The sequence below is a fragment of the Bubalus kerabau genome, chromosome 2 (assembly GCF_029407905.1).
Source record: "Bubalus kerabau isolate K-KA32 ecotype Philippines breed swamp buffalo chromosome 2, PCC_UOA_SB_1v2, whole genome shotgun sequence".
Lineage (NCBI taxonomy): Eukaryota > Metazoa > Chordata > Mammalia > Artiodactyla > Bovidae > Bubalus > Bubalus kerabau.
The window spans coordinates 65,543,190-65,571,105 of NC_073625.1; the positions used below are offsets into that span (position 1 = coordinate 65,543,190).

The 27,916-nt window shown below is 39.6% G+C and overlaps 1 long non-coding RNA gene across 2 annotated transcripts; it reads right to left on the bottom strand.

Moving 5' to 3' along the window:
* Positions 1-225: 225 nt before the first annotated feature.
* LOC129643373 (uncharacterized) lies at positions 226-27,901 on the bottom strand. 2 transcript variants are annotated; one of them, XR_008710252.1, is made up of 3 exons: positions 27,764-27,901; positions 27,074-27,206; positions 226-509 (listed from the first exon to the last, which is right to left on the bottom strand). It is a non-coding gene; the product is annotated as an uncharacterized LOC129643373 (long non-coding RNA). The 2 variants fall into 2 exon arrangements; XR_008710253.1 differs by having other exon boundaries at positions 27,074-27,211; positions 27,764-27,880.
* Between the last annotated feature and the right edge of the window lie 15 nt (positions 27,902-27,916).

Here is a 27,916-nt window from a genome sequence, read left to right on the forward strand (position 1 = left end):
TTATAGAATCTGATTATAGTACCTCTATAGGAACAAAACAGATTGAAAGGAAATGTTTACATTAGGTATGATTTTACAGGCAATTTTAACTTTTTCTGTATTATTTTCTTTTGCAAAAATCAAAACTCATTCAATCTACTTTAAACACGCTAATATTCAGGACCATCCCATGTAAGCAAAGGCAGGAAGCAGGGCCAGATCTCACATGAAATTTAAACCTGAAAGCAATAAAATAAGACAATAATTGTTTCTGATCCTGCTCTCACAGAGCACATGATTTCATTCTCAATGAGCACAAGCATCTTATGGTTCCTTCTGCAACTCTGAATCATTCCCTTGAGTTCCTCTGCTTGCGGAACAATGCACAGGACTCCAGTATGGGTACTTTTGTCTCACCCCATAGTTTCAGAGACCACCATCACCTGACTGAGTCTTTGTCTTCTTCAGATACACAGGAGGCAAACTGATTGGCTCAGCTTGAATCAAGGCTCCTTGTTTGGTTCAGTCAGCTAGAACCAGGAATGAAAAGTCAGCTGGTCAAAATATAAGGACAACCCAACCCCTTTCTTCCCAATGTCAGGAACAGAGGTAACTCCAGTGAATCAGGCCAAGCAAGACTCCAAATATATCTCTAAGAATACACATAGGACTTAACCAGTATCTTTAAAATAAATACTTCTAAAGAGACCAAAAGTAGATAATGAAACATTAAAAATTTCATGACTCAGATGGTAAAGAATCTGCCTGCAATGCCAGGGGACCCAGGTTCAATCTTTGAGTCAGGAAGATCCCCTGGAGAAGGAAATGGCAACCCACTCCAGTATCCTTGCCTGGAGAATCCCATGGACACAGGAGCCTGGTGGGCTACAGTCCATGAGGTCACAAACAGTCAGACACGAGTGAAAGACTTTCACTTTCAAACACTTGCAAAGAAGAGACCAAAGGAGAGCATGAAATATTAAAAATCTAGTCTCCTCTTTTTGTTAAATATTTCTTCTCTGTTTCAGGTAGGTTTTTCATCATTGTAATGCGTAAAAAGCTTCTGTAAGTGCCTATTAGTACAGGGCACCATGTCCTTCACTGCACAGAATGAGTCTGACAGGCATAAAATCATATTTAACAGTAAAGTTTAACTTTTGAAGAAAACATTCAGAACCTTCAATGTATTCCTTAACTATAAAATGGAATTGTTGATAACATAGAATATTCTGAAGATTCCCTGCCTTCATCTTTGTTTTCCTGCAGTTATTAAATTTAAATCAGAGGTGAAAACAAAATAAAGCTGAAAGTTTGTGGCATTCTAGCCTAAGGTTATTTTTAATTACACAAATTGTACATGATACATGCTTTTGTACATAAAATTCAAGTAAATACAGAAGAAAATAGAGACAAAGAAAAGGCTCCTTTGTTTCCCCTCTCTCACCCCTGAGTATCCCCTTTGCAGAGGAAAACAATGGTAACAGTTTAGGCTGTACACTTTTCAATTGTTTTTCTAGGTTAGTTTTATTACTATCTTGTTGAGGCTTTGCTTTTTCATTTTTAAACTTGCCTTTCTTTCTTTAGGCTGATGACTTCCTGTCAGTATTCCTGGTAAGTTATATACCCCAGTGGCCTTGCATCCAGGTTCTATAAAGACATTTTTAATAATATCCCAGTGATCTAATCTCTTAAGGCTCTCATATTTCACCTGTTTTTTTTAAAAGCAGACATTTTACGGACTGGTGAAGCAATCGTTTAGAAACATACATCTCTGAAGCCATAATAGTTTTATAATTTGTTCTGCCTCACAAACAACCACAGTCAGCCTTCCAAGAGGACAATCCTTTAAACCAAATCTCTAACATTAAAGCCGCTTATGGCTATTTCAGATAATGGGAGCTGTCCAGTGTGTGATGTGTTCGGTCCACTTCATTTAGGGAGGATCTGTTGCACTAATAATGGACTTGAAAATGAGCTCTGCACTAGAAATCCAGCAGTGAATAATGGAAAAAAGAGCTTACAAAATTTATTGGAAATTTTTTTCTGAAGGTTAGAGAACATATTAAACACAACAGCAAATGTGCATTTTTAATAGTACATCATATTTTTAGGAGACTCTGATGTAAAAGCTTATTATCCATCCCTTTCAAAAAAAAAAAAAAAAACAGGTTAAAGAGACTTCAATCAAAACTCACCTTGTAGATTTGTCTAAATTTCTGGAATAATAAATTAGATGTAATAAAAGAAAAAAAATCTCTCAATTTTGCCCCCCCAAAAAAGAAAATATACCCTTTGTGAACTTTGTTATGAGTCATATTTGTATAGAAACACACATTATCATTTGAAGGCTATGTCATCTTGAATAGGAATGAGAATTTGTCTCTCAGTTTCCTTATGTTTAAACTGAAAATAATATTGTCTATTTTATAAGTATGATACAATGTATGCATAGCAGAGGCTTTGCCATGGGCCTGGTGCACTGTTGATTCCAATTCCAACTGCTGGTAGATAATTCCCATGCTGATGGCAAAACTCTACCCCCAAGTATCTGTCTTATCTTTCAACTTTTCTGTCTCAGGACTTGTTCTGAAGAAGTAAAATTTTTCATCCTTCTGAGAACATTCCAGAAACATGGGGGCAATTAACAACCAGGGGGGCAATTAACAACCAGAGGGGCAACCCTCAACCACTGAGGAATGGGAGTCAGTGGACAAATGCCTTCTATTTTTGTTTCTTTTCTGTTTCTGAAGAGACATTCTATACAGTTCTTTGGAGGGTTCCCAGTGGAAATGAGTACCAGTTGCCCACAGCAAAACTGTCTCAATAATGGGCCCTTAATTGGCTTCCTGGAATCATCTCTCTAATAGATTGCTGCTGCCACTGCTAAGTCGCTTCAGTCGTGTCCGACTCTGTACGACCCCATAGACGGCAGCCCACCAGGCTGCTCTGTCCCGAGGATTCTCCAGGCAAGAACACTGGAGTGGGTTGCCATTTCCTTCTCCAATGCATGAAAATGAAAAGTGAAAGTGAAGTCGCTCAGTCGTGTCCGACTCTTAGCGACCCCATGGACTGCAGCCCACCAGGCTCCTCCGCCCATGGGATGTTCCAGGCAAGAGTGCTGGAGTGGGGTGCCATTGCCTTCTCCGTCTAATAGATTACCTTCTCCCAGACGCTTATCTCAGACTCCACTTTGAGGAAAAAACAAACTAAAGGGCTTTTAACAGTGCAAGTACAAAATATGTGGTTGGTACATGATGGTTCCCTTCCCTGCCTCTCTTCATAAATGCCATTTCCTCTACTGATGAATCAGGTTCCTAGTCCTTATCAAAGACTGACTCTTGCAAAATAATGTGCTAGATACAACTATCCAATATGGTAACCACTAGTGACACATGGCCATGAGGACTAATCCAAATTAAGAGGTGCTGACAGTGTAAGCCGTATAACAGATTTTGAAAACTGAGAATAAAAAAAGAATATAAACTACCTTACTAATAATCACGTATTGGTTAGTTGAAACCACAGTATTTCACATTTATTGTTGTTGTTCAGTCACTAAGCTGTGTCTGACTCTGCAACCCCATGGACTGCAGCACACCAGGCTCCTCTGCTCTCCACCGTCTTCTGGAGTTTGCTCAAATTCATGTCCACTGAATCTGTGATGCTACCTAACCATCTCATCCACTGCCACCCTCTTCTTTTGCCCTCCTTCTTTCCCAGCATCAGGGTCTTTTCCAATGAGTTGGCTCTTTGCATCAGATGGCCAAAGGACTGGAACTTCAGCTTCAACATCAATTCTTCCAACAAATATTCAGGGTTGACTTCCTTTAGAATTGACTGGTTTGATCTCCTTGCAACCCAAGGGACTCTCAAGAGTCTTCAAAAGTATTTTACATATATTGAGTTAAATATTTCAAATGTATCACTGACATAAACTTCACTTGTTTCTTTTTACTTTTTATAACGTGGCTACTAAAATTTTTAAATTACATTAGAAATTCATCCTGGCTGAATCAGAAAAATGTATAAAGGCATGAAACCTATCAATGCAATAAGTACTCCCACTGTTTCCTTAGTTTCCTTTTGGTCACAGTTCTTATCATTAAGAAACTTTCAGGCTGAGTGAATGAAATCTTTTACTTATTTCCCAGTGTCTGGAACACAGTAAGTTCTCCATGTTTCCTTCTGCACAAATAAATTAGAGATTTTATTACAGTAAGAAATAAACAGTGAATTTTATAAAATAGGTTGGTGTCAGATTATACAGGATGTCAGTGCAATTTATCTCAAAGGCAATATAACATTCTTGAAGGTTTTGGTACTATTTATTAGAAAGATTCATGTGGAATCAGTATGTAAGATGCAAAAGTGGAAGTGAGACTGCAGCCTAGCTGGCAGGCTATTGCAAAATGCTGAGTTTGCCAATAGAAGGTAGTAGCCATGGTAATGGAAGAAAATCAGATCATAAGATAAAATTAAGAAAATGCTAGAAACTGGTTTTGGGTAAAGAAAGAAAAGAGGAAGGGAAGTTTTTATGTCTTCATAGCAGTATGAAATTCATTAGAAATCCATGTTCTATAATTACTGCTGCTGCCAAGTCGCTTCAGTCATGTCCGACTCTATGCAACCCCATAGACGGCAGCCCACTAGGCTCCTCTGTCCCTGGGGTCCTCCAGGCAAGAACACTGGAGTGGGTTGCAATTTCCTTCTCCAATGCATGAAAGTGAAAAGTGAAAGTGAAGTCATTCAGTTGTGCCCGACTCTTAGCGACCCCATGGACTACAGGCTACCAGGCTCCTCCGTCCATGGGATTTTCCAGGCAAAGTACTGGAGTGGGGTGCCATTGCTAATGTTATTTAAAAAAAAAAAAAAAATTGCCCTAAGAACTTTCCCTCATTATTCAAAGGTATTTTCTAACTCAGGAAAAGAAAAATTACTACAGAACAGCAGAAAAGGATGTCATATTCTTTATTCCTAACTTCAAAAGCAATATTCCAAGAAAACAAAGACACTATAAAAGCACTTTCAGAAAGAGACTACGTCCTTCCTCTCCACTCAAGCTTCCAGGCCCAGAAGATAAGAGCCTTCTGTTTAGGATGAAAAGAAGTCACGAGGGAGAAGCAAAGGGGTTAAATGCACATGCAAGCAGGACTGGAACATGACCTACTTTCCCAGATGTGTAGCTGGGGGAGACAGAAGGATGGAGAAAAGTATGGTGTTCGAGATCTACCACTTCAGTTTGGTATTGAAGCTTCAGGGAAGAAGTGATGGTGTGGGTCTCTCTACACCATAATGATATCAAGCCAACAGTTAGGCATGGCTGGGTGCGACATAAGGGGACAATGAGGCTCTGATCCTACCTTAAACTCACCACTGAGAAGTGGACAAATAAACTTTCCCCACTTTCCCAAGCAGGGCTCAGATGTCAGTTGAAGGAGACAGCTGAGGGTCAATGGGGCTTATATTTGTAACCCAAATACCAGTGTGAATCATGAAACTGAGGTTTTTATAAACGCAGAGATTTCAGAAGAGTGACAAATATTATGACTACCAGAGAGCAGATACTCTCTCTCCCTGACTTCCCATCTCAACCCCCATCCTGTCGTTACCACACACAGCCCTGGAAAGGAGGGCCACCCTAAAGAGAAGGAAAGAAGGTAAAATCCAGAACTGACACAATTTAAGCTTGTCTGAAAAAGTATGACAAAGACTGAATTCAACTGGAAATGACTAGATACAGTGTTATAGCATCAGGAAAAATAAGGCATAATAGAAATAAATGCAAAAATGGGAAAATAAAATGTTACCTGTTTTGAAAATATGATTTCAGGGTTCATAAAAATTATACTTACAGCAGGTATAAAGGAATTTACTACATTCTTAAAGAGGATTAATAATTCTCTTTGGGAAACTATAACATATTTTATTTAAAAAAACAATAAACAACTGACTGAAATGCTTCAACACTAAATTGACATTTAAGTGAATTGCTATTTTCCTCCTGCCTGGACTTCACTCTGAGGCATGGTCTGACTGTAATTTAGTGCTGGGTTTGATCAGCTGACTCATTTGAGAAGACCCTGATATTGGGAAAGATTGAGGACAGGAGGAGAAGGAGACAACAGAAGATGAGATGGTTAGATGGCATCACCGATTCAATGGACATGAGTTTGGGTAAACTCCGGGAGTTGGTGATGGACAGGGAGGCCTGGCGTGCTGCGTGCGGTTCATGGGGTTGCAAAGAGTCGGACAAGACTGAGCGACTGGACTGAATTGAACTTGATCAGTAAGGTGATAAGGATTACGAATCAATATTCTTTAGTACAGGGTATTCCAAAGATTTCCAGTCCATTCTTGGATTAGTTAAAGTCTAAAGGGCTCCCACAAAATGCAATGAAGGTACAAAGATGACTTGATAGTTAAGATAAACTCTAGAGCAGTGGTTCTTTATGGAAAAGATGGAGGAGAGACAGCAAGTGCTTGGTTGAAGCGGGATACGGTGTATGGGGAGTGGGGGGTTACTCCCCATGGGACAGCCGGCAATGTCTAGAGATAGTTCTGGTTGTCATAACTGAAGGTGGTGGGTGCCATGAGCATCTAGACGGTAGAGGCCAGAGATGCTGCTAAACATCCTACAAAGCACAGACAGTCTCCAGAGCAACCAGTGGTCAGAAAAAAAAAATAAAAGGCCACGGCTGAGAGACCTGCTCTAGAAGTGAGGCCTACCCACGCTGAGGATCCTGGCAGCCTCTTGAAGCTCACTGATCACTTTGAAGCGCTAACAGAAAAAAAAAAAAAAAATGTGTTCATGGGATCATTTGTTCTGGGAGGAACTTGGAGAAAACCTCCAGAATTGTGACAAAAAAATTCCTTTTCTTTTAAAAAAGGGCTCCTCATGATGATAATAATAATAAAATTCAGGTAAACTTAGTTCTAGCTATAGTTTAGAGCAAGAAAGATACAGATAACCATCTACTCATCTGTATATTTTGGATTCTATATTTTGAGTATTTAAATACAAAGATCAGGGGAGAGGCAGAAAAGAGAGAAAGGAAGAAGTACGTAAGTGAAAGTGCAAGTTGTTCAGTCGTGTCTGACTCTTAGTGACCCCATGGACTATACAGTCCCTAGAATTCTCCAGGCCAGAATACTGGAGTGGGTAGCCTTTTTCCTTCTCCAGGAGATCTTCCCAACCCAGGGACTGAACCCAGGTCTCCCACATTGCGGGCAGATTCTTTACCAGCTGAGCCACAAGGAAAGCTTGAAGTCTGTAAGAGAAACTCAATATTATCATTTCTATTGTACCAGGAAACAAATTACTGGGTCATTTAGCAAAATGATCTTTGAAAAATATAAAGTTCAAAATTTAAAATGGTCATTCAATTGTTTTAAGAAATATTTTACCTTCTAAATAAAAAGTACAGACTGTCTTTAAATATTTTCCTCCTTTAATTATAGAATCAATTAATCAGTAAATGGTCATCTCCCCTTTAATTTCAGAAATCTGTTCTTGAATAGTTCTGTGAAAAGATACTTCACTTCTATGAACCTAACTACCACAATTTTAAATGGAAAAATTATAATGTATATGTCAACCACAAACCCACGGCCAATTTTCTAAAATTCAGTAAAACAATCTTAAATAATTAACGAACTCTCACATTAGGACATATAATGCTTGAAACATTACTTCCCAATAAACAACAAATCAAATCAGTTAATAATTTAGCAACATACTAAACATCACCTCTCCTAAGACTCAGGAGATTTTCAAAATATCAACATGTGAGTCTGATGTTGTGGCTTAAATAACTCAAAAACACTCCTAAACATTGTTTCATTGGAAATATTTTGTTGATTTTTCATTTCACTGACAACCAACAATATTTTTCATGTACTTATTGGAGGGCTACAATCCAAAGGGTTGCAAAGAGTCAGACACGACTGAAGCAACTTAGCTGGAACATAGGGTACTTGTAAACCTTCCTTTGTTAATTTCTGTTCAAGTACTTTAGCTGTTTCTTTTATTTAAATGTATGTATTTCCAAAGAGTGGAACACAACTGAAACTTGTTTTTTTTAATGTATTTATACTATTGAGATATGAGTTGCTTATATATTCTAGGTGTAAGTCCTTTGTCAAACATATGCACTGTGAATATTTTTCTCCAGTTTATAGTCTGCTTTTCATTTTTAAATGTTTTTCAAAGAGAAGAAGCTTTTAATTTTAATGAATCCAATTGTTAAGCTTTTACTTTCATGCTTAGTGTTATCTGTAAGAGATTTCTACCTACCTATAGGTCACAAAGATATCCTCATGCTTCTTTCTTCTAGAAGTTTCATATAAATATGCACTGCTACTGCTGCTGCTGCTGCTAAGTCTCTTCAGTAGTGTCCGACTCCGTGTAACCCCATAGACGGCAGCTCACCAGGCTCCTCTGTCCCTGGGATTCTCCCGGCAAGAACACTGGAGTGGGTTGCCATTTCCTTCTCCAATGCATGAAAGTGAAAACTCAAAGTGAAGTCACTCAGTTGTGCTCAACTCTTAGCAACCTCATGGACTGCAGCCTACCAGGCTCCTCCATCCATGGGATTTTCCAGGCAAGAGTACAGGAGTGGGGTGCCATTGCCTTCTCCAAAATATGCACTGCTGCTGCTGCTAAGTCACTTCAGTCGTGTCTGACTCTGTGCGACCCCATAGACGGCAGCCCACCAGGCTTCCCTGTCCCTGGGATTCTCCAGGAAAGAACACTGGAGTGGGTTGCCATTTCCTTCTCCAATGCATGAAAGTGAAAAGTGAAAGTGAAGTCACTCAGTCGTGTTCGACTCCTATTGACCCCATGGACTGTAGCCTACTAGGCTCCTCTGTCCATGGGATTTTCCAGGCAAGCGTACTGGAGTGGTGTGCCATTGCCTTCTCCGAAATACGCACTAGAAGGTCTAAAAATAAAGATTGATGACACCTAATGTAGGTAAGGATATGGAACAACCATATCTTTCATAATTTGCTGCTAAGAATGCAAAATGGTACAACCATTTTGGGAAACCGCTTGGTAGGTTCTTAAGCTGTTAAACATATACCTACTCTATGACCCAGCAACTCTAGGTACTTACTCAAGAAAAGTGAAAATATGTCCATCAGAAGTTTATACAAAAATCCTTAGTGGCCATATTCATAATAAAACTAGAAGTCACACAATTGTTCAACAAGAGGTAGCAGACAAATTTAGTATATTCATACAATGATAAATGAACTACAGCTGCAAACAATAATACAGATGCATCTAAAAAAATGATGCGCAAAGGAAGCCAGACACAAAAGAGTTTATACTTTATGGTTCCATTATGTGAATTTCAAAACAGGTAAAATTAATCAATCCTGATATTGATATAAATTAGAATACTGATTGCCTTGGGGTAGGGAGAAAGATAGGAGATTGAACAGGAAGGGTATAAGGAAATTTCCCAAGGTGATGGAAATATTCTATATTTTGACAATGGAGTGGATTACATGGGTATATTGATTTGTTACTGAATTATATACTTGAAATGTGTGTATTTTACATGTAAATTATACCTCAAAAATAAACATATTACATTTTAGAACCACAAGTATAAATTTTTCCTACAGCTAAGATATGTACACTTTATGACTTATTAAAAGTCACAGGTATTCTACTAGAAAAATGTTTAACTAGGAGAAATCCTTTGGGGAATGCCTGAATCTCTTGTATGTCTCAGAAGATCTGTCTTCGTCTGTGCCCTTTTAGATGTAAGTAGAGTGTCAAGGCTATGGTTTTTCCAATGGTCATGAATGGATGTGAGAGTTGGACTGTGAAGAAAGCTGAGCGCCGAAGAATTCATGCTTTTGAACTGTGGTGTTGGAGAAGACTCTTGAGAGCCCCTTGGACTGCAAGGAGATCCAACCAGTCCATTCTGAAGGAGATCGGCCCTGGGATTTCTTTGGAAGGAATGATGCTAAAGCTGAAACTCCAGTACTTGGCCACCTCATGTGAAGAGTTGACTCACTGGAAAAGACTCTGATGCTGGGAGGGATTGGGGGCAGGAGGAAAAGGGGACAACAGAGGATGAGATGGCTGGATGGCATCACTGACTCGATGGACGTGAGTCTGAGTGAACTCCGGGAGTTGGTGATGGACAGGGAGGCCTGGCGTGCTGCAATTCATGGACTTGCAAAGAGTCGGACACGACTGAGCAACTGGACTGAACTGAGAGTCAGATTATGTGCTGAAGGTTGTTTCTCTCTAGATTACAGCATTTAATCTCAGTGGGAATTCCCAACAGTGGGGCTATGTTCTCCACTATGTTTGACCTGTACTACTGGGCAAGTGACAAGAGTAAATTCAATCTCTACTTAAAATTGTAAATATCAAATATGGAATAACAGGATTTTCTTTATAAAAATAAAGTAAATGTAACCCACTCCATCTTTTCAAGGACCAGAGCAAGTATACACTTGATCAGAGACCAAGATCTGCTAAGACTCCAGCTCAGTCTTTATAGTACAGAAGAGACTACATCACTGAGGTAAAGCATTAACAAAACCTCTTGTACTTTATGAACAAACTTGGCCCTGGGTAACTTTACAGCACTGTTTCCCTAGAAACCTGAAAAAAGCAGAACCGAAGTGGTGTTACTAGACAGTATTTCTTATGATAAAACATGACAAATTGCATTTGGCAGGAGAGAAACTATATATAAACTGTAAAAACCTGATGGGAAACCAAAGTTTGGGGCTCCCTGTATGTGATGACTCTTATAACTAGGCAATCCCCTTGCAGGAACTCCAGAATTTATGCCTCAAATGTTGTTATAACAGATACTGGTTCCTATTTGAGATATGACACTTTCATATCAGGACCGCATGCATGTGTCTCATCTCCTTGCACCTGAACTGTCAACTTGGAAGCCAGAGATCAGTCCCCTGACAGATGTAAGGACTGCTGCAAGAGTCTTACTGAAGAGGGATGCCCAACAATGTATTTCTATTTTTGTTTTCCTCTCAGATACATACATAAGTAGTTCCTCTTTAGTTTATGTGTACTGGAGACTTCCCTCGTGGTCCAGTGGCTAAGACTCCATGCTTCCAATGCAGGGAGCCCAGGTTTGATCCCTGGTGAGGGATTGGATCCCACATGCAACTACGAGTTCTCATGCCACAACTAAAAGAATCTGCATGCTGCAACTAAACAAAAAAGATCCCGCATGCCACAAGGAAGATCAAAGATCCTGCAGGCCACAACTAACACGTGGCACAGTCAGCTAAACAAATAAACGTGGTGCTTTAGTCACTCGGTCGGGTCCAATTCTTTGCAACCCATGGGCTGTAGCCCAGCAGGCTCCTCTGTCCATGGGGATTCTTTAGGCAAGAGTACTAGAATGGGTTGCCATGTCCTCCTCCAGGGGATCTTCCTGATCCAGGGCTCAAACCAAGGTCTCCCACATTACAAGTGGATTCTTTACTGTCCAAGCAACCAGGGAAGCCCAAATACATAAAAATATTTTTGAAAAAACAAAGCTTATGTGTAACAAAGATGAAAATATAACCTCTCCTTATATCTGGTTAACTATGCCTAAATATCATTAACCAAAAGAAAACAAAGGGTCAAATATCATTAAGAGAAGTTGGTGACCAAATAGTAGACAGAAATGGAGAATGGAATGAAAATCCCCAAACCATTCTAAAGCAGAAAGAAAAAAATAAGGATATTTAGACTTAAAAGTACTTGATACAAACTTTAATAAACTAAGAGTAGCTCCTGAACAGTTTCCCATGACCATTTGAATTACTCTACATGTTAAGTCTATCAGAAATCAGTATACTACCATCAGTCACTAACTTTTCTTGAGCTTGCTATATAAACTTTTTTCCTATATAAACTTTTAATGAACCCAACATAAAAGGTAAGTCAATGAACTTAAAATTATGATCTACCATAGGGAGATTAAGACTCATTCTGAGTACACATGATTTGTCATTTGAACTTTAATTATGAAAACAGCACCTTCTCTTACTGAGTTCTAGGTAGAAAGCCTACACCCTCATTTGGTAGCTAACATTACCATTTGCACCATTTGCATGAATGACTCTGTAAAAAATTTTTTTAAAAGCTCAATATATCAATGACTAGATGATATAGCTGCAGGGCTTTTGTTTTGCTTTGTTTTTAAAGACAAAAACACTATGGCTTTCCAGATGATTAAACTGAAATGTTTAATAATCTGCAATTCTAATTTATTTTCTAGGCATACATGCAAATTTTACCAATAGCCTATAGCAACATACCTAAGCTGCCACAAGTTGATCAACACATTCTAGCCTGGGTGTTTAAAAAGGATCTTGGGTAGAGATGGAGGAAAAACAAGAAAACTAACTCACTCAATTCCTTAACCCTATAATCTTCAACAGGGAGTTTATGTCTGAGTAGACAAGAAATAAACAATATGACCAAATTGCCTACATTGGTGTCACTCCTTTATGGAAACAGAAAAAAGCCTCTCTCAAATCATGCCTGAGAGTAGACCCCATGTGGGCCCACTGCAGAAATGACAGGATTGACTACCTCTATCCAATTAGAAGTGCCTAAAAGACTAACAAATTCCACTAGTTATAGTGAATTTGAAACCTAATAAGCACCTGCTCTGTGGTAACAGTGTGCTAGATAGATGACTCAGTGATTATTTGTTTGCACCTTTACTGTCAATTCCTCAAGGATATGCATGAGCTGTCTCTTAATCTCTTTACTCTAAGTTTTGCCTGGTATATAATAAACTAAATAAATGAGTAAACAGACAAATGGTTGAATGAGTAACAGAATGGTGGTCAATTAGTCTCAACAAACACTGAAGATACCACTACTTTATCAGTTAGGATGTTTTCAGCTGCAATCAACAAATAACAGAATCAGTCAGTTCAATTCAGTCGCTCAGTCGTGTCCGACTCTCTGCGACCCCATGAATTGCAGCATGCCAGGCCTCCCTGTCCATCACCAACTCCCAGAGTTCACTAAAACTCATGCCCATCGAGTCAGTGATGCCATCCAGCCATCTCATCCTCTGTCGTCCCCTTCTCCTCCCGCCCCCAATCCCTCCCAACATCAGGGTCTTTTCCAATGAGTCAACTCTTCCAATGAGGTGGCCAAAGAACTGGAGTTTCAGCTTCAACATCAGTCCTTCCAATGACCACCCAGGACTGATCTCCTTTAGGATGGACTGGTTGGATCTCCTTGCAGTCCAAGGGACTCTCAAGAGTCTTCTCCAACACCACAGTTCAAAAGCATCAATTCTTCGGCACTCAGCTTTCTTCACAGTCCAACTCTCACATCCATACATGACCACTGGACAACTTCCATACATGACCACTGAACAACTTCCAGATGTTCAAGCTGGTTTTAGAAAACGCAGAGGAACCAGAGATCAAATTGCCAACATCCGCTGGATCATTGAAAAAGCAAGAGAGTTCCAGAAAAACATCTATTTCTGCTTTACTGACTATGCCAAAGCCTTTGACTGTGTGGTTCACAGTAAACTGTGGAAAATTCTGAAAGAGATGGGAATACCAGACCACCCTCTTGAGAAATCTCTATGCAGGTCAGGAAGCAACAGTTAGAACTGGACATGGAACAACAGACTGGTTCCAATTAGGAAAAAGAGTATGTCAAGGCTGTATATTGTCACCCTGCTTCTTTAACTTATATGCAGAGTACATCATGAGAAACGCTGGGCTGGAAGAAGCACAAGCTGGAATCAAGATTGCCGGGAGAAATATCAATAACCTCAGATATGCAGATGACACCACCCTTATGGCAGAAAGTGAAGAGGAACTAAAAAGCCTCTTGATGAAAGTGAAAGAGGAGAGTGAAAAAGTTGGCTTAAAGCTCAACATTCAGAAAACAAAGATCATGGCATCTGGTCCCATCACTTCATGGCAAATAACAGAATAGCAGACCAAAAAAGATTAAATGAAGTAGACATTATCTCATTTAAAAAAGAAAGTGAATCCAAGGTTGGTGCAGTGATTCAATTATGTCAGGTGGGTTCTTTCTATCCTTCCACCCTTCCCACCTCATTTGTTAGCGAAGTCTGTCTTCGTGGTCACAAAATGGTGGCTAAAGCTTCAAGATCACACCAACACAAGGGTAAACAATATCCAAAGCAGGAAGTGGGTAAGCACATTTTTGTTTATTTCCACAGGTTTTTTCCATTCTACTACATTTTTGCTTACCTCTCAATTGCCAAGACTGATATTGCTTGTTGTTGTTCAGTTGCTAAGTTGTGCCCCTCTCTTTGCGACCCCGTTGACTGCAGCATGCCAGGCCTCCCTGTCCTTCACCATCTCCCGGAGTTTGCTCAAACTCATGTCCACTGAGTCAGTGATGCCATCCAACCATCTCATCCTCTGTCATCCTCTTCTCCTCTTGCCCTCAATCTTTACCAGCATCAGGGTCTTTTATAATGAGTCAGCTCTTTTCATTAGGTTGCCAAAGGGTTGCAGCTTCAGCTTCAGCATCAGTCCTTCCATGAATATTCAGGGTTGATTTCCTTTAGGATTGACTATAGTTTAATCTCCTTGCTGTCCAAGGGACTCTCAAGAGTTTTCCCCAGCACCACAGTTCAAAATCATCAATTCTTCAGCGTTCAGCCTTCTTTATGGCCCAGTTCTCACATTCATATGTGACTATTGGAAAAACCATAGCTTTGACTATACAGATCTTTCTTGGCAAAATGATGTCTCTGCTTTTTAATACACTGTTTAGATTTGTCATAAGACAATATGAAGAAGAATGGAATTTCCATAACTGGCATAGAAGAGTTCTCTATGGCTAAAGAACAGAGAACAAAGATGTATCCTCCCTGCTGTCCTCTACCAAATGAACAAATTGAGAATTCTGTTTACATGGAAGAAGAGGAAATAGCTATAATCCATAGCTATAATGCACAGCTCATTAACAGCATAATATACCTAAAAGTCACCACACTTTCAAATCACTCATTCATTTATTCATTCAACAAATATTTGGCAGGCACTATTCTCTGTCCCAGGACTTCCCTGGTGGATCAGTGGTAAAGAACCCACCTGTCAAAGCAAGAGATGCAGGTTAGATCCCTGGGTCAGGAAGATCCCCGGGAGAAGGGATTTCTTCTTGTATCTTTGCCTGGAAAATCCCATGGACAGAGGAGCCTGGTGGGCTACTGTCCATGGGGTCACAAAAGGGTCGGACACAACTGAGTGATTAAACAACAACATTCTCTGTCCCTGAGATACATGAGAGAACAAAATATGACTTCCAAATCTCATGAAATTTTCATGCTACAGGATGAAGACTGACAATACACAAGTATTATAAATAAGATAAATGCATCACATGTATACATATTTTGTACATATACTAAAGTGATGCATTTTTGTTCCTTTTTTTCAAGATTGGGGTAAGGTGGGACTGAGATGGGGCTCTAAATAGGCTAATCATAGAAGACCTCCTGAGGGAGTGATAGTGATTAAATAGCGGGTCAGACTGTTGCCTTTCTGGCCCACCCAAACTTTTCAGATGGCCTCAAGACAGCTGCCACTAAAATAAAAGAACATGTCACAAGAAGAACAAGAAAGCAAAAACTGAAGTACTGTGTAGAATATATTCAGAAAAAAATTGGGGTTATGCTTACAGACATATTGAAAGCAAGCAAACTGAAGGCTTACTAAGACTAAGGAAACTATGTTGGTAAAGAATCCATGAGCCTGAGAACCAAAGAGCTGTGTGTCTCTCTGAGTCTTAAACAACCTATAGGTCTACAAACAGCCACAAAATACATATAGCCCCTAAGCGGAACACATTCCCACAACCCACTTCAGATGTGGCCAAGAAGATTAATAGAAGAGGAAGATTCTTCCAGAGAGTAGGGTAGGGGACCACAGAAAGCAATGAGTAAGAATTTCCTCCCAAAGAGCAAACAGGATCCAATCAAGGAACTTCCTCCACTGCCAGAGCAGAGGGCTTTGAGACCCCTGTCCAGCTGGTCTCCATCAGTGCTGTGGCCCAATGACTGCTGTGTCTCTCATTCTTCTCTTATTTGAACAGGGGTTTTAATTTCCTGGCCCACTCTGATCTTATATACCTGAGTTATATTTGGACCTGAGTGGAAAGACTGAATGTCACTCAGAAATCTTTGGATTTAAGCTGGATACAGTAACTGGATGGAACTTAGAGTCATCTGCCTTGGGACAGAGGTGAGTGTGCTCTATGTTTCTTGCATGGAAAAGGGATGAATGTGAGAAGGACACATGCAAAAACTGGGCAGTCAGAATTGCAGGCTATGAGAGAGAGAGCTGCCCACCAGTATTCATCCACCCCTTATTCCTGCCACATAATTAGGTGACATTCTCAGTTTCCCTTGAAGACTGATGTAACCACGTGACTAAAATCTCAGCTATGATACATGTTATTGTTGTTGAGTCACTAAGTCATGTCCGACTCTTTTGTGACCCCATGGACTATAGCCCACTAGGCTCCTCTATCCATGGGATTTCCCAAGCAACAATACTGGAGTGGGTTGCCATTCCCTTCTCCAGCGAATCTTCCTGACCAGGATCAAACCTGAGTCTCCTGCATTGGCAAGTGGGTACCGCTGAGCCACCAGGGAAGCCCTGCGATACATGAGCAGCTGTGGTATGTGCCTGACTCTTCAAAACTTCAGCCTTTAAGAGACGTGTGCCTTGTCCACATGTTGCTCTCTCCATTGGTTGAAACCTGAACAAGCTTTGACCTGATGACAAGGTTCTAGAGGATAAAAGCATCACAAGATGACAAGATGGGAGAATCTGGATCCCTGAATTGCCATGTGGAACAGAGTTACTACCAACCAGGTGTGTGTTAGTCACTCAGTCATGTCCAACTCTTTTTCAACCCCATGGATTGCAGCTCTCCAGGCTCCTCTGTCCATGGTATTTTCCAGGCAAGAACACTGGAATGGGTTGCCATTTCCTTCTCCAAGGGATCTTCCTGAATAAGGGATCAAACCTGGGTCTCTAGCATTGCAGGCAGAGTCTTTGGCATCTGAGCCACCAGGAAAGCCCAACCTGGTATACCCTCAGTTATTCTATAATGAAGAAATAACCTTCTTGCTCACGAGGTCACTGATTTTCTAAGTCTATTTTCACAGCAACTGAGTCTAAAACAGAAACATAACACCCTAGCTAGTGTAGCCATTATCTTATATAAATATATATATACATATACATATATATATATATATTCTACATAGCCAAAAAGCACATAATACATTGTAGAAAACTTTTGTCTTAATCTGTTTCGCTGCTATTACAGAATGCCTTAGACTAAGGGGCTTATAAACAGCATAAATTTATTTCTCATAGTTATGGAGGCTGGAAGTCCAAGACTGAGGTAATGCTGGCAGATTCAGTGTCCAGGTGAGATGCTACTTCCTGGTTCATAGCCAGCCACCTTGTCACTGAGTTCTCATGATGCAGGAGAGGAAGGGAGCTCAGGAAGGCCTCTTTTATTTATAAGAATACTAATCCTATTCATGAGGGTTCCACCCTCCAAATCCCATCACATTGGTGGTTAGGATTTCAACATAAGAATGTGGGGAGAACATTCAGTCTATTTCAACTTTCTTTCAAAACAGCTAAAAATTTTTAAAGCTTTAAAAACTATTATTTTCCAGTTATGAAAAAAAAAAAAAAAACTGTGGTGGAACCACTAATTTCCTACAGATTACAGATAAGTGAATCATTACTATACTTAGCATGTAAAATTTAGCAGAATAATGCAGGAAAAAAGCACAGAAAAATATAGGCCAATGTGGTACTTAGACATTTTTATAGTGCTACAGCAATTAAAATGAAAATATATTCCAATGCATTAAAAACTCCATTCCAAAAGCAATTACTTAATGCCTTTCTTTTACATCAGGTGGGAAATTTCTCAAGAGTAGGGACACTGTTGCTTCCTGCTATATAACTAATACCCAGAACAGTTTCAAAAAATATAATGAACATTTAATAATAAGAAATTGTTAAATGAATAAATAAATGGAATGAATGAAAAAAAGTATTTTAAATATTATATCAGTTTTAACTTTTGTGGAAAAGTACCGTGTTTAGTAGAAACTCAAAAACCAAAAGTGTTGTATTCTTTTTCACCATTAATGCTATCATCTCCCATCAACAAATCTCTCTGAATTAAAGAAAATCCTAAAAATTTAAAATTATGAAATTTAAAATACCCTATCTAGCTTGACAGGCACACTAATAGTTAACTCAGAAATATGTCAGGATTTCAATTTCTAGCTTGAGTATTCCACACTCAGACATCTGATATTTATAAAATGAAATATAAAAATAAACCTTTGGTAAAATATTATGAAATAGACTTCTAACTTTGACATCAACTCTAAACTTTCCTTTTACCACTCTGAATTTAACAGCAGGAATTGTGCATATTACTAAAAACTGGATTTGACCCACAGTGGAAAAAAAAAAAAAAATCAATAGCTTAGTAGTTAACTCCCAATCTCCTCCCAGCAATGTCAACGTTGAATTTATCCACAGACGGGAAATAGGTTTGGTTTGTCTGCTTGCACAATAGGACAACGGATCAGCAGACAGCTTACCCATAATGTCAGCATTACTGAAACTATAGGTGGTAAATCCATTTAATCCAAGTATTTGTAGCCCAAACTTTCAAAGGGATGCTGGTCTAAGCTTAAGAGGACCCATAATTTTAAGAGAGACGTTTTCTTCAGAGTTAAGAATTCCAATGGAGAAGCACTAAACTCTGTCGAGAATCCTATAAAAATTAGACTTTTAGAAAATGGATCAACAATACTGAAATAAGCCTACCACACTATTCAATTTGAGTGTAAAGCAAAAAGAATTCTAAAGCAAATACTCATTTTTTTCTTTTTTTGCTTACTAAAAATGAGAAATAGTTTAAATAGGTATTTTATCTCAAATAGATTATTTAAGCCGGCATTGAATTTAAGACTGAAAACTTAGTTTTCAGTGTTTACTAACCAAATTTAATTTTTAATACATGATTCATTCAATCAACATATTTATTCAAGAAATATGTATTGAGTACTAGGACAGAGATTGTTTATTGCCTAGTGTAATATCCATTATACCTATTTGAAAAAAGATAAAGTGTTAGTCTTTCAGTCGTGTCCAACTATTTGCAACCCCATTGACCATAGCCCGCCAGGCTCTTCTGTCCATGGGATCTTCCAGGCCAAAATACTAGCCATTCCCTTCTCCAGGGGATCTTCCCAACCCAGGGACCAGACCTGGGTCTCCTGCATTAGCAGGCAGATTCTTTACCACCTGAGCCACCAGGGAAGCCCACTGTCCCTACTTAGAAGTCCTGGTTTTTAGCTGGGTGCCTGGATGTTAGAATAAAGATCTGATCCCAAGTCTCCCTTTCATTCTGGCTCTTAGACTGGAAGGGTGAGAGGTAACCAGAAATGTTATGTAGCAGCTTCTGAGAAATATCCTTAAAAAGCAGCCAGTATATATTCTTTGCTCTGTCTTCTCCTCTTTCTCCACCTTGCTGTTTAAAATGTGTCTCTAATGAAAGAGGCTCTCTCTTGCACAAAACAACGAGCACACATCCTAGGGATGACAGACTAGAAAGCCAGAACCCGCATTCGTTCCTGAGGACTTTGTAGGTCAGAGCTACCACATCTGTCCTAGACTGTCCATCTTCAGACTTTAACGCAAGAGAAAAAAATAGTCCTATATTTTAAAGTCACTTGTACTGGGGGGTTTTATATTACTGCAGTGAACCTAATCCTAACTGACACAAGCACAAGCTGAAGTAAGTACTGAAATACAATGACTGAAGCAGATTTCCTTGCACACAGCCAGCGTAAGTTCTAGCAATCAGTACTGAAGTATAAAGAACACTGAAGTGAATTATGACTGTTTTTGCCTGTTTGTTCTATTTTCAAACCAACTCCCTTCTTCTGGTAACAACAACCACTTTTCTTCAGAGAAGTTTCTCTCCCATATTATGAGATTAGATTTTCATCCCTGTAGCCCCATTCTTCAGCCAATCTGTTTTGGGGGGAGGGGTGAAGGGGAGAGGTGGGAATGTAATCCAAGCCTGGCCAATTAAAGTACCAGTCAGTAAAACTGATTCAGAAACGAGCCAATTAAACTTGGCCATTTAGAATCCTGCTGTGTTAACCACCATCACTACAAGATGTCACATAAAAAACAGGTCAGGACTCAGTGCTTACAACAACAAGCATTCATCACAGATCTGTAGGTCTTCTGGGCCTCCCTAGCTTTAGGCTACTGATGGGACGAAGGTCTGCTCCACGTCTCTCATCCTCCTTGGACTGGCAACAACCTGAGTGAAATTCTCTTAGTGATATATGGCTGAGGCACAAGTCAAGCTAAATCACACAATTTAAGGTCTCTACTCATGTCATTCAGATTAATATTCCATTAGGGTGGGGAAATATATTCTGCCCACTATAGTGAACTATGAGGTCACATAGACGGAGGACATGAAGAAGTGGAATTAATAATGCATACAATCGATGTGTCAATTATGCACACATCTGGAGCTGCTGACACCTCTAGGGGTCATGGTGGTCTTAAAAGGCTCTAAGCCTTGGGATGCATGTGCCAATCTTCCAGGCTAAAAGGATGAAACATGTCCCCAGTGGCAGAGAATGACTTAATACATAGAGAGAAACAAAGATAGCCAAAGTAAGAGATGGGTGGCTAGATACACAAAGCGTACTGAATCCTTTACTTTAAAAGAGGAACATGCCAGAAAAAATACCAAGAATAGCAATAACATGAACAAGTGTTGTAAGGATTCAGAAAAGTGAGAAGATCAGAGAAATTTTTGTAGCAGACATTCATTGGAATGACAAGTAAGGGTCGTCTTCACCAGAATAGACATAAAAATGATTTTCAGAAAAGCAAATTATGCATTCTCTAGCAGTCATTGTTGGCTATACACCTAATTTCCTTGCCTTGCCTTCTGTTACAGAGGTTGATAAAACTAGTCACTTCCCTAGAATCCATTGTTGCAATATAAGTTCTGCTGGGATCTCTCAGGAAAACTGTTTCTTCTTTACAAAAATGAAAAGGCAGCTTTCCGTCCCACTACTCCCTACATCTTCCATTTCTATCTTCTTGCCTGGAAGACAATTTGTTGCCTAACTGCAGGGCAGTCATTCTGCTCTTAAGAGGGAAAGCCAGAATAGACTTCTGAGGGGCTGGCTGGTCCTGAGATAATGAGCCAGCAGTTGGTTCTTTCGATCTTCTTTGGCTAAACAGATAAAACCTTACCCTGATTCAGATACTGTTAATTAGGTTTTCTGTTACTTGCATCTGAAAGGATTCCTAAACCGATTTAAGCCTAAAATCAACGTAATATCTGTTTTAGGTCAAGAACCAGTTATACAACTGATCTTTGTACTGATATGTCCCCTTACAGTTTATAACACATTTTTGTACTGTTTACTCAGTTACTAAATTATTAAGGATTGCAGTTAAAGATAAAATCCTTGACTATTCAAGTAAATAAGTTAAATTTTATTAAATGAGACAATAAACTGGAAAGCCTGATGTAACTGTCTAAACACTAAATAGATTTATGTATTACTGTTATAAGAAAGGCAAGAAGCCATAACAAGTTTTTGAGAATGGGAATTCATCTGTGTTTATTTAATAATGGACTGTGAAAGATGGGTTGGAAAAACTAGACTGGAAGCAAAGAGACCTGGGAAGAAGTTCTGATAAATGAAGGATCCACTGACAAAATAACAAGGGATTCTAGCCAGGATGGAGTAAGGAGTACCAGAATAGCTCTGCAAAGTTAGAAAACAAGACAAAATATATGATATACCTATTTTCAGATGCTGAAACACAGGCAGAGCAAAATGTGATCTCAGAAAAAACGGCAACAACTGAGGTAAGCCTTACAATTGCCCTGGTTTTATGCCTGGAGATACTTTCAGACCAAAGTGCACATAAGGATATCCTAGCAAAGCTGGTATGAAGAGACAAAAATTGAGTTTGGGGAGTATGAGATGTCTGGAATTTGCAATTAGGAGTGCAGAAAGGAAGAACTACTCGGAAAAGAATTTCAGAATATGCTTTAAGACTTCACTTGAATACTTCACTTGAATACACTGTGCATGTACAGAGAAGAAGCTCTGAAAGGCTGGGCAAAAATTAATCACCAGAGAAAAAAGAATTACCAGGGAACTACAATCGGAACAAATAGATTGAAGAGAAACAGATTCAAGGGATTAGATCTGACAGAGTGCCTGATGAACTATGGACAGAGGTTCGTGGCATTCTACAGGAGGCAGGGATCAAGACCATCCCCAATAAAAAGAAATGCAAAAAAGCAAAATGGGTGTCTGAGAAGGCCTTATAAATAGCTGTGAAAAGAAGAGAAGTGAAAGCAAAGGAGAAAAGGAAAGATAGACCCATTTGAATGCAGGTTCCAAAAAACAGCAAGAGAGATAAGAAAATGGATAAGAAAGCTGTGGTACATATACACAATGGAGTATTATTCAGCCATTAAAAAGAATACATTTGAATCAGTTCTAATGAGGTGGATGAAACTGGAGCCTATTATACAGAGTGAAGTAAGCCAGAAAGAAAAACACCAATACAGTATGCTAACGCATATATATGGAATTTAGAAAGATGGTAACAATAACCCTGTGTACGAGACAGCAAAAGAGACACTGATGTATAGAACAGTCTTATGGACTCTGTGGGAGAGGGAGAGGGTGGGAAGATTTGGGAGAATGGCATTGAAACATGTAAAATATCATGTATGAAGTGAGTTGCCAGTCCAGGTTCGATGCACGATACTGGATGCTTGGGGCTGGTGCACTGGGACGACCCAGAGGGATGGAATGGGGAGGGAGGAGGGAGGAGGGTTCAGGATGGGGAACACATGTATACCTGTGGCGGATTCATTTTGATATTTGGCAAATCTAATACAGTTATGTAAAGTTTAAAAATAAAATAAAATTAAAAAAAAAAAAAGAAACCAATGTTCCAGATGTACTAAAAAAAAATAAATAAATAAAGAAATCTCTTTAGGAATTTTCCACAGTTTGTTGTGATCCACGTAGTCAAGGCTTTGGCATAGTTAATAAAGCAGAAGTAGATGTTTTTCTGGAAAAAAAAAAAAAAAAAAAAAAGAAAGCCTTCCTCATGGATCAGTGCAAAGAAATAGAGGAAAACAACAGAATGGTAAAGACTAGAGATCTCTTTAAGAAAATTAGAGCTACCAAGGGAATATTTCATGCAAAGATGGGCTCAATAAAGGACAGAAATGGTATGGACCTAACAGAAGCAGAAGATATTAAGAAGAGGTGGCAAGAATACACAGAAGAACTATACAAAAAAGATCTTTATGACTCAGATTACTCACCTAGAGCCAAGACATCCTGGAATGCAAAACCAAGTGGGCCTTAGGAAGCATCAACATGAACAAAGCTAGTGGATGGAGGTGACGGAATTCTAGTTGAGCTATTTCAAAATCCTAAAAGATGATGCTGTGAAAGTGCTGCACTCAATATGCCAGCAAATTTGGAAAACTCAGCAGTGACCACAGGACTGGAAAAGGTCAGTTTTCATTCCAATCCCAAAGAAAGGCAATGACAAAGAATGCTCAAACTACTGCACAATTGCTATATCTCAGGCGCTAGTAAAGTAATGCTCAAAATTCTCCAAGCCAGGCTTCAACAATACATGAACTGAGAACTTCCAGATGTTCAAGCTGGTTTTAGGAAAGGCAGAGGAACCAGAGATCAAATTGCCAACACCTGTTGGATTATCAAAAAAGCAAGAGAGTTCCAGAAAAACATCTACTTCTGCTTCATTGACTATGCAAAAGCCTCCGACTGTATTCCGATCAGTTCAGTTCAGTCGCTCAGTCTTGTCCGACTCTTTGTGACCCCATTAACCGCAGCACACCAGGCCTCCCTGTCCATCACCAACTGCCAGAGTTTACCCAAATTCATGTCCATTGAGTCAGTGATGCCATCCAACCATCTCATCCTCTATCATCCCCTTCTCCTCCTGCCTTCAATCTTTCCCAGCATCAGGGTCTTTTCAAATGAGTCAGCTCTTCACATTAGGTGGCCAAAGTATTGGAGTTTCAGCTTCAACATCAGTCCTTCCAATGAACACTCAGGACTGATCTCCTTTAGGATGGACTGGTTGGATCTCCTTGCAGTCCAAGGGATTCTGAAGAGTCTTCTCCCACACCACAGTTCAAAATCATTAATTCTTCAGCACTCAGCTTTCTTTATTATCCAACTCTCACATCCATACACAACTACTGGTGGATCACCACAAGCTATGGAAAATTCTTAAAGAGACAGGAATACCAGACCACCTGACCTGCCTCTTGAGAAATCTATATGCAGGTCAGGAAGCAACAATTAGAACTAGACATGGAACAAGAGACTGGTTCCAAATAGGAAAAGGAGTACATCAAGGCTGTATATTGTCACCCTGCTTATTTAACTTATATGCAGAGTACATCATGAAAAACACTGGGCTGGAAGAAGCACAAGCTAGAATCAAGATTGCTGGGAGAAATATCAATAATCTCAGATATGCAGAGGATACCACCCTTATGGCAGGAAGAGAAGAACTAAAGAGGCTCTTGAAAGTAAAAGAGGAGAGTGAAAAAGTCGGCTTAAAACTCAACATTCAGAAAACTAAGATCATGGCATCTGGTCCCATCACTTCATGGCAAATAGGGAAACAGTGGAAACAGTGAAAGGCTTTATTTTGGGGGGCTCCAAAATCACTGCAGATGGTAACTGCAGCCATGATATTAAAAGACGCTTACTCCTTGTAAGAAAAGTTATGACCAACCTAGACAGCATATGAAAAAGCAGAGACATTACTTTTCCAACAAAGATCCGTCTAGTCAAGGCTATGGTTTTTCCAGTAGTCATGTATGATGTGAGAGCTGACTATAAAGAAAGCTAAGTGCTGAAGAATTAATGCTTTTGAAATGCGGTGTTGGAGAAGACTCTTGAGAGTTCCTTGGACTGCAAGGAGACCCAACCAGTCCATCCCAAAGGAGATCAGTCCTGAGTGTTCATTGGAAGGACTGATGTTGAAGCTGAAACTCCAATACTTTGGCTACCTGATGTGAAGAGCTGATTCATTTGAAAAGACCCTGATGTTGGGAAAAACTGAAGGCAGAAGAAGCAGACGACAAGAGGATGAGATGGTTGGATGACATCACCAACTCAATGGACATGAGTTTGAGTAAATTCCAGGAGTTGGTAATGGATACGGAGGCCTGGCGTGCTATAGCCCATGGGGTCACAAAGAGTGGGACAGGACTGAGCGACTGAACTGAACCGAACTGAACTGACAATCTTTTCAACTCATAGGAAAGTAATCATTTGATTTTTATACAACTAGAGAATATAAACTTTATTGGAAGACCTATGACATACAATAGAAGACTTAAGCCACTCCTTAAGAAGAGAACTTGAAATTCTTGTAACAAAAGGATAGTGTAGACGCTCACAAAGTTTAATAAGCTACTAGAGTAACAGCCTCCCAAAACAAAGCCCAATACTCTTTTAAAACCTGGATATTCAAATGTATTCATTTTATAATGCTGTCATAACAAATTGACACAAATTTAAGGCTTAACATCATACAATTTACTATCTCTAAATTCCATAGGTAAGAAGTCCAGGTACAACGGAATTCTAACCCTCCATTTAGAACCTCACAAGGCTAAAATCAAGACATCAGACAGGTATTGAATTGAACATCCAAATCCATTCAGTTTTTTGGCTGAATTCAATTCCCTGAAGTTTTAGGACTGAAGTCGCATTTCCTAGCTGGCTATCTGCTGGGGTCCAGTCTTTTTTTTTTTTAATTGGAGGATAATTACTTTACAATGTCTTTAATTTCTGCCATTCAACAATGTGAATCAGCCATAAATATACATGTATTCCTCTCCTGCTTGAGCCTCCCTCCCATCCCCATCCCACCCTGCATCCCACCCACCTAGGTCATCACAGAGCATAGGGCTGAATGGATGAACAAATTGTAGAATATTATTCAGCAACAAAAAGGAACTCCTATTACAAAACAGCACCATGAATCTCAAAAATATGCTGAATAGGGCAATCACAAAAGAATACACACCATTTATTTTCACGTATATAAACTTCTAGAGCAGGCAAACCATATCTTTAGAGATATAAATTAGATCAGATGGGGGAGGGGGTTTGACTGAGAAGGAGCATAGAGAATTTCAAGGTTGTGGAAATGTTCTATACCTTGATTGGGGTGGTGGACATGCTATTGTATACATTTGGCAAAACTCAGGGACTGTACTTTTAAAATGGGAAAGTTTTATTTCTGTAAGTTAAACCCCAAAGTGTAGACTTTTAAAAATAATTTTAAAAGAAAAAACAAGGTAAAAGTTTTAAGGAGAGGTAGATAGGCAAAATGCTACAGAAAGAGAGAGCACACTGAGAAATGAAAATAACTTCGATCCAAGAAAATCGTTACTGATTTTAGAAAACACTTAATTGAAAAAAAATGAGTAGAACCCGAGATGTAAGACATTTCAGTCATATTTACATAAAATGTGAAATTCAAATAGGCAACACAAAGACTTTTCTATTTCAATCTGGTTGTTGTTGTTCAGTCAGCTAAGTTATGGCTCACTCACTTGAGAATCCATGGACTTCAGCCCACTGGGCTCCTCTGTCCAATTTCCAGGCAAGAATACCAGAGTGGGTTGCCAGGGATCCAACCCAGGGATCCAGCCCGCGGCTGCTGCATAGGCAGGCAGATTCTTTACCACTGAACCACCTGGGAGGCCCTTCTGTTTCTATTAGTGCTTCTCAAATTCTCATGTGTACAGTAATCACCTCGGGGTTTTGTGAAAAGCAGGTTCAGATTCGAGATGTCTTGGGTGAGACTTTATATTCTACGTTTCTAACAAGATCAGTCAGTTCAGTTGCTCAGTCGTGTCTGATTCTTTGCGACTCCATGGACTTCAGCATGCCAGGCTTACCTGTCCATTACCAACTCTCCAAGCTTGCTTAAACTCGTGTCCATCCAGTCGGTGATGTCATCCAACCATCCCATCTTCTGTAGTCCCCTTCTCCTTCTAACAAGACACCAGGCCAGTATTGCTGACTCACCTCCTATACTTCAAGTAGCAAAAACACAGATCACTTTTCTGGGGCACTGATAGTTTACATTAAGTGCCAGTTTGGTCTAGAAGTTCCCAAGTTCTACGGAATCCATTCCTATCACCAGTCACCTGTAGACTGACAACCTAATCCCGTCTATGAAAACAGTACAGGTGTTTATGATGTTCTGGAAAATAACAGCTAACTCCTGTGATCAAGTCCCCACGTCTGTTTCTAACCAACAGATAATCTGGGTTAGTCATTTTTAGGAGGCAAAATAAGAACTCTTCTGGTTTCTCTTCTCTAAACTGTTGTGAGTCTTACATTAGAAAATGTAAGTCAAAGTGTTATATGAATCATAACCTTAAAAGAAAAAATGTCAAACAGAAAGCAAAGTGGGCAAAAGAGATCCAGAGTACCTCGGTTTTCTAAAGGGGCGGAACCTAAAATAAGAGGTGGGGCTCCGGGATTATCCTCGTGGGCGTGTTAGGAATGCGCCATATTACAGGGGAGGGGCGCCCCATTTCTACAACAATCTTAAAAAATAAAGCTTCTGGATTTGAAATTACCCATAAATGACGAAAACTTGAAACACAAACTTTTCTCCCATTAAACTCGTCAACCGGCACCTAACTCAAAAGTTCAGCGATACTATTTTGCCTCGCTCTAGCGATTTCACCCAAAGTTCTCCCCGCGTATCTCTGGCCGTGTCCCCCAGCCTC